Genomic DNA, 13,198 nt, shown 5'->3' with positions numbered 1-13,198 from the left:
AGCAGGTATCTCTGCCATGCCCTCCGTTGCTCACACTAAAAGCTGGGAGTCCTTCATGCCTCCCTTTCTCTCAGCCCCCTGGTTCCCAATTCTGTAAGACAGACCGGCCAATCTTTCAGTCCCCCACCCCACCCCCCCACATCCCGCCTCCCCCATCACTCCACGCAGCATCTCAGGCCTCCCTTCTGTCCCTGAGCTCTCCAGGCTTGCTCTTCATTCCGGTCTTCGCCCTCACCATCATCTCCATCTGCATCTCTAGATTCTCACCCAGTTTTCACTTCCAGATCCTACAGGGAATAGAATGTAATCAACAGCATATTTTACAACCTGTAATCTGTGCTTCCAAGTACCTTGTTTTTTTCTTTTTCCTTCTTTTTTGCGGGGGAGCGAGGCACCCCTGTGGCAAATGGACGTTCTCGGGCTAGGGGTCTAATCGGAGCTGCAGCTACCAACCTACACCACAGCTCACGGCAATGCCAGATCCTTAACCCACCGAGCAAGGCCAGGGATCAAACCTGCATCCTTATGGATACTAGTCAGGTTCGTTACCACTGAGCCACAACAGGGACTTCTACCTTGCTTTTCTCTAGTCTGTCTGCCCCCTAGATCATGAGCTCCATGAGGGCAAGGATCTTGTCTGTCCTGTTCACTGTTTTATCCCCAGAGCCTCAATATGGACCACACGATAGATGCATAACAATATATTGCCCAAATCAGTCTTCAATGGATGAATTAATACCTGGCTCCGTTGAAGATGAATTAAGAGTGCAGGTTCTTCCCTCGGCCCAGTCCCGCCACCCAGGGAGGCCTTCCTCCATCACTTTTCCCCACGGCGTCTTCACTTTCTCCCTGTAACCCTGAGGTTGGTCTGACCAATGCGTTCCCCTAATGACATAAACACAAAGCTGGGATTCAGTTTAAATCACAGAAAAGGACACTATGTGCACAGATGAAAATCCCTCTAGGCAAAAATAAAACAAATGCAGGGCCAATTCATTAGAATAAATACAGGTCAGAATGAGTATGGATTTTGCAGGGAGGTTGCATCCTGCATTCCAGTTCTTTTCCTTTCCCAGATTTGCACGTTGGTGATCTTTCCAAGGTCTCCGAGCCTGTGTCCTTAGCTGTGCCCAAGGATAACCATAGCTATGTTACAGATTGTGAGAGCTGAGGGATGGAACAGATAAAGCAGACCCTTCTAGAGTAACATTTTCATTTGTCACTATAGCAAGCCTCCCTAAAAAAAGCAAGCACTTAGGGAGCTTCCAATGTTGCTCAGCAGGTTGAGAACCTGACTAGTATTCATAAGGATGCAGGTTCAATCCCTGGCCTCGCTCAGTGAGTTAATGATCCGGCATTGCCCTGAGCTGCAGTATATATGCGTTGCTGTGGCTGTGGTGTAGACTGGCAGCTGCAGCTCTAATTCACCCCCTAGCCTGGGAACTTCCATATGCTGCAGGTACAGCCCTAAAAAGATGTCCCCCCTCACCCCCAAAAACAAGTACTTAGAGTAGCAAGTGACCTGACAGAGCTCCTGTTTTATCTCAGTTTTTGAGACTTAATATCGAGCTAATGAAGATTTTTTCCGCTCATCCACACTTCACAAAATAGGCTGCTGCAAACAAGGAGAACTTACAAGAATTTCTTTATGCCACATTTTTTTTTTCTTTCATACCAGCATTGCTTTTGAGTAAGTCCTTTTCCCAGGAATCATGCTGACATGGATTCATGTCTGCCTTCAGCTCAGACTCCCACTGATCTTTAAGGGTAATTTTCAAATCTCTCTATACACGTCGACAGGTAGTTCCCATTGATACATAACAGCCTTGATACTTTTACCACCTGCATAGTATTTTGACAGATCACCGCCCTGAAGAAGTTTTTGTGTGTAAGAAAAGTAATTTGTCTAAAGGAAAAGGATATTTCCAACCCACTTCTGAGAGATGTCAAATAACAGGAGTAAAGGGGGAAACATGAGCTTTGGAGTAAAAGAGCAGCTGAATAAGAGAGATCTCAGAATAAAAAGAATAGAAAAGATCAAGAGAGAACACAAAATGAAAAATAGGAACCTAAACATTTATTAAAAGTAGAAACGGAAAGTGTAACTGCATTCTTATCCCGTTGTGAGCATTTTCAATGACATGACAATGTGCTAAAATAGGAAAAGAGATTTCAAACCCTTTGAAAAAATGTCTGTCTCTTTCTCTTTTTAATCTTAGGATACTGAGTGAGAACCAGTTGCCAGAGTTAACACACAGACCCAAGTCCTTCATTTCAGGTGATTTTCCATTGGTAATTTTAATAAAAATTATAACTTCGGGAGTTCCTATTGTGGCTCAATGGAAACAAATCTGACTAGTATCCATGAGGATGCAGGTTCGATCCCTAGCCTTGCTCAGTGGGCAAAGGATCTGGCATTGCTGAGGCTATGGCGTAGGCCAGCGGTTAGAGCTCAAATTCAACTCCTAGCCTGGAAACCTCCATATGCTGTGGGCGTGGCCCTAAAAAAGCCCCCCCCCCAAAAAAACCCACATAATTTCAAAATAATAGAAATAAGAAGTTATAGTCCAACCCCTATCTGTACCAAAATATGAGTCACTAAGACATTCTGTTCAGTGAAATGCCAAATATTTTGTTAACACTCAAAGGTAAAATTTTTAATTCCCCCACCACTATTCATACACAAGTTGACCTGCGGGCTTTATTTTGTTTGTTTGTTTTCATGATAATAGGATTTTTTTTATGCCCCCACCCTGGCTTATGGAAGTTTCCAAGTCAGGAATTATCTGAACCCCAGTGGCGACCTACACCAGATCCTTAACCCACTGCATGGGGTGAAGGATCAAACCCATGTTTCCAGAGCAACCTGAGCCACTGCAGTCGGGTTCTTATCCCATTGGACCACAGTGGAAACTCTGAAAATAGGATTTTTTTAAAAAGAATTCAAAACAGATATTGACTTTAGAAGAGAGTTTGTTTTGACGAAAGCTCCCCAAATCCATTTCTTATTTAAATGGAAACGCTTCTCCCCAATAATTTATTTCTTAGCAGCCTTTCACAGTTTATGTACATCTCTCCATAAGTTTCTTTTTTTAAGATAGCTTGCAGAGTTCCCATCGTGGCTCAGTGGTTAACGTATCTGACCAGGAACCATGAAGTTGTGGGTTCGATTCCTGGCCTCGCTCAGTGGGTTAATGATCCGGCGTTGCCGTGAGCTGTGGTGTAGGTTGCAGATGCGGCTTTGATCCTTCATTGCTGTGGCTCTGGCGTAGGCCGGTGGCTACAGCTCCAATTAGATCCCTAGCCTGGGAACCTCCATATGCCTCAGGTGCAGCCCTAGAAAAGATAAAATAAATAAATAAATAAATAAATAAATAAATAAATAAGATCACTGGCCATTCCACTTCTTCATGCTGGTTTATTAAGGTTACTCCTCCTTCCAGGTCCTTGTCCTAGAAAATAAATGATCTTTCCTACTGGAAAACCTTCACATGGGCTATGAGCTAGGACTTTCATTCCCATCAAACCATTCCTGCAGCTGTTAAATCTTCATGCCCTGAGTTTTATTTATACACCTTTGGGTTTTTACTAATTAAGCTCCTTTGGTTTGGTGGCTAGTTATGGAAAGAAGGTTCATTCGAGTGAACACTAGTAGGTGTCCACTGAGAATGCCACCCCTCTACGTTTTTTCCAGGGTAATTCACGCTTCAGGTATTTCACCTAAAGTCGAGGTTTTGTTTGGAAGAAGTTTGGTAGAACTTCCAAAACATTTTAGCAGAATTACTTAGATAATTAATAATGATGCACACCTTATGACTGCTATCCACATTGTTACATTAAATAATATGTCAGAAACAATAGCCATGTCAAACCATAATACAATCATTTGCACCAAAACTGGAATTTTTTTTGAGAAGGGGGCTGCATCTGCAGCATATGGGAGTTCCTAGGCTAGGGGTCGAATCAGAGCTGCAGCTGCAGGCCTACGCCAGAGCCACAGCAATACCAGATCCGAGCTGTGCCTGCCACCTACACCACTGTTCATGGCAACACCACATCCTTAACCCACTGAGCAAGGCCAGGGATTGAACCCACGTCCTTATAGATACAAGTCAGGTTTGTTACAGCTGAGCCATGATGATAACTCCTATTTATTCTTTTAAAATGCATTAATGGGAGCTAACATGCATCGTGCATTTTTGTGTTGTAGACATTGTATGATAAGCACTTGATGTGTACTCTTTCATCTGCTGTAGCTGCATGAGCAGCTTGGGGCTCATAGAGAAGCCTCGCTTGACCAGGATCACCCAGGTTTCAAGTACAGATTTGGAGTTAAGTCTCTGGGGAGGCAGTCAAAATACTTAGCTACAAAACTAGTGAATGACTACCTAATTTTAGCAAAAAGAAAAATGTATTAAAAGAAATGATAGCCTACTTAAAGAATTTCCAGAAGGGCTACAGAGAGCCACAAAAAAATGGCCAGGAGCAAAGGAACCACAGGCCAAATGGCCAGGAGCAGGCAGAACCACAGGCCAAATCATGCCACTAAATTCATCTGGCTATTCATACTGCATAGTCATGTTAGACCTAAGTCACAGTAATTTGCAGCCCCAACAGGGCCAGCACTGGGCACCGTACATTGATGTCAGCATCACCATTCTTGGAGCCCTGGAAATTGGCTATTTCAGCTACCACTGCTACCACCAGAAAAAAATCTTTCACTATATCTACTTTTTTTTTTTTTTTTTGGTCTTTTTAGGGCCACACCCGGAGCATATGGAACTTCCCAGGCTAGGGGTCAAATTGTTGCTGTAGCCACCGGCCTACCACAGCCACAGCAAACCAGGATCCAAGCTGCATCTGTGACCTATGCTGCAGTTCACAGCAACACCAGATCCTTAACCCACCAAGGGAGGCCAGGGATCAAACCTGCATCCTCATGAATATGAGAGTCCAGTTCTTAACCCACTGAGCCATGAGGGAACTCCTAACTCACCTACTTTTTTGGATCATCAGATCTCAAGCGGAACTCTGGTGCAGGTGAGTCTAACTGAGTCTAAGTGGTATGCCTGAGCCCCACCTGCAAGGAAGACTGGGGAATGAGCAGTTTGGCCCTTTGAGCTTCAGTAAAGGCAAGTGGGTTCTAACTGATACCAAGATCCTTGTGGTGAGAAATGTTCTCCAAAGGGGGAAACGGATCCTTTCCTTTTGTTCATCACCGTATCTCAAGCATTTCACACAACAACGACACTAAGTAGATGTTCAATACATGTGTAAAATGAACAAATGAATGTATGATCCAGCTGTCTATCGAGAGAGGTACAAGGGAAAGCAAGGAAACACTACAGTAGCTGACAACACTACTGAAATGGGCAAACAGGTAATCCACGCGCAGTGGAACTTCTGAGTAGTGGATGAGAACAACTGGAGCCTCTATTCCAGATTATGAAGCTGAAACTGACAAGGCTGGAACTGGGCTGTTTCCTTCCTTCCTGGGTATGCTGTTTTCCTGGAAAAGAAGATCTGAAAGACAGCCCCCCCCAACCCCAAACTCTCAGGATCGGTCACTCTAGCTGTTGTCAACATCTTGCTTGGAAGTATGCAGAAAGCCGTCAATGCTTATTACCAGCATTATCCCATGTGATTATCAGAGCAACCCTGTGAAGGAGCTACTGTTTGTAGCTCCATTTTACAGATGAGAAGAGGTAAGGTTTAGGGGGTTTGCTGAAGGGTGCCTAACTAGGAACTGGCAGAACCCTTTTTATTGACTCCAAATCCACCCTTTTAATAACTATGCAACACTATACAACAGAAATTGAAACTGTAAAAAACGGTTATTGGGGAAGGCATTTTTGTTATAAAATTCACTAGTTTCACTGTCAATTTATTCCATTATTCCTTTTCTTTCTTTTTTTTTTTTTCTTTTTGTCTTTTTAGAGCCACACCTGTGGGATATACCTCCCAGGCTAGGTAGACATCGAATTGGAGCTATAGTTGCCGGCCTACACCACAACCACAGCAACACAGGATCCAAGCAGCATCGGCAACCTACACCACAGCTCATGGCAAGGCCGGATCCTTAACCCACTGAGCGAGGCCAGGAATCGAACCCTCCTCTTCACGGATACTAGTCAGATTCATTATTGTTGAGCACGATGGGAACTCCCTCCATTATTTCTTCTGTCACATTTTTACAGAAGAAAGCAGCCTACCCTTGAGCTGGCTCTGGAGAGGGAAAGGGAGGGCTGGAGCTTGATGCTCTCCAAGGTTCTGAAAATCAACGTTTGCAATTTAACATTTGACTGCCAGAGTAAAGGTACCATCATTTTATATTGGCTCTTCAATTTTTACACTTAGGGCAAAGCCATCTGTGAGCGGATGAAAATGAAATAATTATGAAATTTAGGCAGTTCTTAAGAAACTAAGTTTTCAACACACCCACATCCATTCACTAAAATTAAGGGATGTGAACTCTGAAAACAGACTTCCTTTATACATTTTTGGCTTTCCTCCACAGTTATGAAAGTCAATCCATGCCAGCAATGTCTCAAATCATGATGGGAATTTTCTGAGTGCAGCAGTAAATATATTCTCCTGGTTATGCATCATCAATCCGGGAACGTTGCTGAGGCCAGAGTAAGCATCTGGAACCAGAGTACCTGGTGGCATAGGCAAGGAGCAGCCAGTGGGGTGAGAATCAGAGTCAGAATTGGCAGCCAGAGAGTCTGGAATAAGAGAGGAAAGCAAAGGGGAAGGAGGAAAAGAAAGATCTGAAATAAAGAAAAAAAGAATTCAAAACTTGAACGGGGGCAGCCAGAAAGGAGCCGCGGCTGCGGCCAGGGGCAAGTCATGGCTTTCAGTTCATGGGGAGAAAGGTTTCATCTGCTCTCTCTTTACTCCTAATACCAACTGCGGTGATGCGGTTTCTTTCCAAGTCTTTCTACATAGCTCCACGGGGGTTGATATTGGGCTGGACTGACATCTGCTGCTACTTCTTGCTGCATTCTGTGCTATTTGGAGATACTCTATTGATATCATCCTTCTCTGACCTTGCTCCCCTCGGCCCCTCCCACCTCTCCTTCCGCTGTCCTATTTGCAGCAGCCGCTCTGGTCCACTCACAAGGGCTCATTTATCTATTGGTCCCGCGCTCGCTCTCGTTTCTCTTGCCTATTTGGAGTTCAGCTTCTTGATCTAACGCCAGCCCGAATTCTCTCTTGTCCTTGAGAAACTTGAACATAGCTGACTCGCTCCCACCGGCAGGTAAAAGCGTCAGCTAATTCTATATTTCATAGCAGTCTGTTTAAGCGCCTTAAACTTTAGCAGAGGCAAATAACCATTTTCCTCTGCGGAAATTGTCGTCCTGCCCTTATAATCACAAGCCCAAGCCGCTGAGTTTCAGAGACCACATGTGTTTAGAATAAATAAATAAAAAGAACTGAGCTCTTGTCATATGGATTCTGGCTTGGGCTCTTTGGACCCTGCCATGGCAGCTGAGGATGAGTTGCTGCGTACAGAATACTAATTGCTACTGCTATTCTGAACTGATCGCTCTTGTGAAAGAAAAATTTTTTGAGAGGAAAGCTTATTTTGGGTTGGTCACTCAAAACCATAAGCTGAGTTGGGAGAAATTCTATATACCAAGTCCATAGAGAGAGAGAGAACCAGAACTTTTTGCTGAAATGCTTTGGTTTGTGCCAAGTCAGAAGTATCCTGACTTCGTAGTTATTATTTAAGATTTATGTGCTGACTTTGTCACAGCAGTCCGTCAGAAATATTTACTGAGGGCTCATGTGTACACAGAACAGTGGAAGACTGATCTTATTGTTTGTTTGAGTCTATTTAGATAGAACAAATGGATCTAAAAGTCTGCTTACCAGAGACTCCCCATTGATCGTGTATTCTTGATGTACCTTCTCTTACTGGATTGAACATCAGATGCTAGCAGACAGGAAGATAAGAGGAAGCGTATTCATCCTTGTACCTGGATGCGGGCTTTGCTGGTTTAGTTGGGAAAGCTGTGGATTTGGAGTCGGCGGGGGACCTAGGATGAGACCCTGGCCCTGTTATTTACGAGTTGCTTGAACTTAAGCAAGTCACTTACCATCTTTGAGCTCTAGTTTACCATCTTATAGGATTATCATAAGGATTAAGTGAGACCGTGATGGGAACCAGCTTTGTAAACTGTAAAAATACCCCACCAAGCGAGGGATTAGGAATGATGATAATCATTTAACACAGTGGTGATGAAATGTGCAAGCTGTCAGGATTAAGGATCACATTTCAGAGGATAGCCACCCTCGATTGTCAACTGATTTTCCCCAAGTGCAAGTTAATACTATTATCATAAATTCAAAATATGCTTCAATTTTCTCCTTCTGAGGTTTCCTTCCATTGGACGAATAAAAATTGAAAAATCACTCGTAGGGAATGGATGTAATTTGGTTCCACAAAGCTCTTTTCATTCTAACGGTATCCTTTAAAAATGCACTTACTGTAAAGTGAATTATTAAAATAATCTAGTATGTGGATGAAAGGTCTCACTAAGAAATGAAGCAGTTCTGTGCATTTTCTGATTACTTACCTCCAGCCAGGCACTGATGTCCAATAGGACCATTAGGGCAACTTCGAGAGAGACACATCCTCGATGAAGAGAGTTCTAAGGGGCATCAGAAAGGTTCTAAGAACATTCTATTCTGCTGCAAGTTCTTTGGGAGACAGCACATTCCCTGTGTCTGGCCGTGATCTGGCAAAGGCAGTGTAATGACCACAGAAGAATGGAGCAAGGGATCTGAATGCCAGCTGAGATCTGGACTGGGTCAGTAGTAGCTCCAGTCCAGGGTCACCACCCTTTTCCCACAATTAAAAAAAAAAAAAAAAAAAAAGATCAACTCTCATGTAAATTTTACTTTTTAATTAATTAATTAAAAAAAATTTTTTTACTAATTTTCTTTTTAGAGCTGCACCTGCAGATATGGAATTTCCCAGGCTAGGGGTTGAATTGGAGCTGCAGCTGCCGGCTTATGCCACAGCCATGGTAAAGGCAGATCCCTAACCCACTGAGCGAGGCCAGGGATCAAACCCCCATCCTCATGGATGCTAGTTGGATTCTTAACCTGTTGAGCCACTATGGGAATGCCTAAATTTATTTTTTTTAAAGAAAGGGTTATCTTCACACACATACAAAGTAGGATAGCTATAATCACAGAATAAAGACTAGTCCTGCAAATATAACCATTTCGTTTATTGAAAAACATCACTACATGGTCCTTAGATTTTCCTTTTATCACAAACCAGAATAACCTGCTCCAAAGCTAGCACCCATTGCTGGGCCAACATTAGGTAGCAGTCTAGGAATCCTTTCCACCTTGAGATGCTATGATCTCAAAAACGTACTGAAACAAAATTAGGTATTATTCTTCAAGCACAAAATAATACTCTTTGGTTAGCGTGTGTGAGCCGCTGTTTGCAGAGTTTCAGATTTTGAGAGCCGCTGCTATCATTTAGAGTTTTGATTTTGAAAAAATGTTTTGATACGTTGATCCCTTACTTCTGGTTACTCACGATGATAACAATGAATTCACTTCAACGGCACACAGAAAAAGAGGAGAAAAATAAACTACAAAAAAAAATAGATTGCAGATTTTTCTCTTGGAAACTTGCACAAGCTGTTCAGATGTCGTAAAAGGAGGACAGTTGACATTCTCCCCCAGGTGGAAGGTTCTGTTTCGGGGGACGTTGCACCAGTGATTTCAGTTGCTCGTTGCCAGGAATGTGGAATTCGTCTGCCGTTTTCTATTTCCATTAGCTGTGAGTTCCTCTGTCTTCAAGTTCCATCTGAGACGCCGACTAAACTTAGCTCCTTCCAGGGAGAACAGCTCCCACTGGGAAGGTGTCACTGGATTGTCTCATGACCCAGGTCACCTGAGGAGTGAGTATAAAGCTCTCCAATTTTGCTCATCATGAAAGGAAAAAAAAAATGTTAAAATATTTGTCTTTGTGTTTCCTAGCTGTTACCAGATATTCACGAGGCTGGACCATTTTCTACGGAGGCTCAGGAATCAAGATAGATTGTTTCTTAACGGAGCAAAGAATTAAGAAAAAAAAAAAAACAAATGATATACCTGCTATAAATGAATGAGTAAAATTGCGGCTGTGCAATAATATTGCAAAATTTCATAAACGTGTAATACGTAGCATTTCCATCAAGGGTCCCACCAATTCTCTGCCCAGTGCAGTGGCTACAATGCATAATAATTGTTTCTGTCCAAATGGAGTTTCCTTATTTATTTATTTCATTTCATTTGTTTATGTATTGATCAATTGATTGATTTGCTTTTTAGGGCTGCACCTGTAGCACATGGAAGTTCCCAGGCCAAGGGCCAAATGGGAGTTGCAGCTGCCAGCCTACACCATAGCCACAGCAAATGCCAGATCGTTAACACACTGAACGAGGCCAGGGATGGAACCTGCATCCTCGTGTATACTAGTCAGGTTCGTTACTCCTGAGCCACAATGGGAACTCCGTGAGTTTCCTTTTTTAAAGCTCCTGAAGGGACCAAGTTGATTTCTTGTCTTTATTTCTTCCCTAATCAGCCTATCTTGAACATCAGCAAATGCGGGATAATGAATTCAGGGAAAATTAACCTATACAACACAAATGCTCATAGATTCATTCACTCACTCATCTATTCTACAAGGGTTTGCTTGATGTCTACCCCATGTGAAACACTGTGCTAAATTCTAGGATTACCAAGATGAAAAAAGAGCTCACAGCCACAGCATGATGGGATCTAAGTCAGCAGGTTATCAAGTGCAAAGTGGGCAGGACAGTGTTTCTCAAAAGAAAAACTCTTTTTTAAACTACAATCCACTGGAAGAAATACATTTTTCATCCCAATCCTGTACCCATAAACACACATATGCACCCCCTTCATGCACATACCTGCAAGCACACAGGCAGCCAATACTCGACTGAAACAAAATTTTCACAAGCCAAACTTCTTTTCAACATATTCCAGCATGTGATACACTGTAATATTTTCTGTTCCATTTCACTTAATTTTTTAAAAAACTGACATGACCGACAAAATCGATTTCACAGCCCACTTCCAATCATCAATTTGAAAAAGAGTGATCTGGGATAGGTCAGTCTGCAGGTAAAAATACCCCCCAAAAAGTTGTCCTACTGTTGTATACTGGAAATAAAATTAAAACAAAATAAAAATAAAAACAAAAGGCATTATTAAAATAACATAAGAGTATTAGGACCGATGTACCTTAACAAAGATATTACCCATAGGAAAACATGGGACATTCCTTGACCCAGAAGTGACAAGCTAGATCTAGTGAAGTGTCATTTCACAAAGGGCACTAATGAAACCATAGTAAACCTATTACTTTGATGATATACCAGTGGTGGTTAATACAGGAAAAAAATGAATGGCTAAAACCCATTTGAATTTAACCACTGGTTCTACGTCTGTTCAATGCCCTGCACACCACATATGACACTTTTAACAGCCTAAAGAGAAGAGGCAGGTGCTGCAAATATCTGCTAAGTCGAAGTTTGCAGACATACAGCCAAATCTTGCAAGGAGCAGCAGAGAGAAACCCAAGATGTAAATATAACTTTTAATAAACATATTCTGAGACTAATTGATAAAGTACCTCACCAGTGTCTAAAATACTAGTGCTTTGGGAGTTCCCGTTGTGGCTCAGTGGGTTAAGAACCTGACTACTATCCACCAGGATGAAGGTTCGATCCCCGGCCTTGCTCAGCAGGTTAAGAATCTGCCTTTGCACATTGTTGTGGCTGTGGCGTAGGTCACAGATGCGGCTCAGATCCTACATTGCCGTGGCTGTGGTGTAGGCTGGCAGCTGCAGCTCCAATTCAACCCCTAGCCTGAGAACTTCCATATGCTGCAGGGGCAGCCATAAAAAAGCTAAATGCATACATACATAATAAAATAAAATAAAATAAAATAACACTAGTGCTTTATTTGCCTTATATGTCCCTCGGGGATGGACTCCCTGCTTTCTCTGTCTCAGTCTCCACCTACTTGTCTATCTGAGCTGCTCTTCAGACTGCTTTTCCCTGATTCTGCATATTCTCCTTAGGCGATCCATCTACTCTAGCTTTGAACTGTCTCCTGAATGCCCTGACTGGAGAGCCAATCCCCACTGTCCTCGGACACACTGGTCAGCTATGTAAGCAGGTTTGGGGCACAGGCCCAGGGAGGGGGCAGGCTTTTCAGCATCTCTCTCGTCTCTGAGAAGCCTTAGGGTGACTACACACCGGCAGCACCCTTCCTAAGGAGTTTCTTAAGCCAAACTGCTTCTGTGTTATCTCACATCCCCAAGGGCTGAATCTGTCCCCAGGGCAGCCGATCTCAGACACAGGAGGAGGTCCAGAGTCAGAGTCCTGCCCAAACTCGGGTAAGGGGATGGGAGGCAGGGGGATTAAACGTGGCTGGATTAAATGTGGCTGCCAGTCAACCCCCCCCCCCCCCCCGGCCTTGGGAAGCAGAGACATCCAGAGAGGCTGCGGAGAGCAGGTGCATGTCTGCACCGGGAGGCTGCAGAGGGAGCGGGGAGCAGGAAGGGCCGTAAGACAGCCCAGGGAACCAAGCAGAGAACACAGTTCTGACGTGCACAAGGTCTTGCTGTGAAGGTGGACATGGTTACACGTCTTCCTTACTTATCCCCTGCATCCCTGAGTAGTTCCCTGTGCTAAGCAAGACTCCATCGCAAAGCGTGGAAGATCCTAACCCTGCCCGTTTTCCCCCATCGATGCTGCTACAGGGTTGCTGATAATTCCCCCAAAGACAAATGTGGGGGCGCAGTCCTGCCTCACACTTTACAGCTTCTCATTCCAAACAGGAGAAAGTCATCAAAGCCTGAGCATGTCATGACATCCAGTCCTGCCTTTTCTGCCTGGGCCTCCGCTCCCGCCTCCCAGCTCCTGCCAGGTGAACTCTAACCCATGCTGTGATCTCTCAGACCTGCGACTCTATAGACGCTTCCCTCTGCCTCCATCCTGCCCAGGAGACTTATGTGTCAAGTTTCAGCCTCTGCACTCTTCCTTGGGAAAACTTGTCTCCGTATAAAACTCCACAAACACACTCATCATCTGCACGGTCACCATTAACTCGTCGGTATCCACTCTGTCTCCAGCTACAATGGGAGGGCAGGACTTTG

This window comes from Sus scrofa, chromosome 10, assembly GCF_054392235.1.
Source record: "Sus scrofa isolate SSC_HxYL_T2T_F1_AM1 chromosome 10, Sscrofa_HxYL_maternal_Yorkshire_Landrace_v2.0, whole genome shotgun sequence".
In the NCBI taxonomy this organism is placed as follows: Eukaryota; Metazoa; Chordata; class Mammalia; order Artiodactyla; family Suidae; genus Sus; species Sus scrofa.
Note: the sequence above shows the minus strand (reverse complement) of the source record.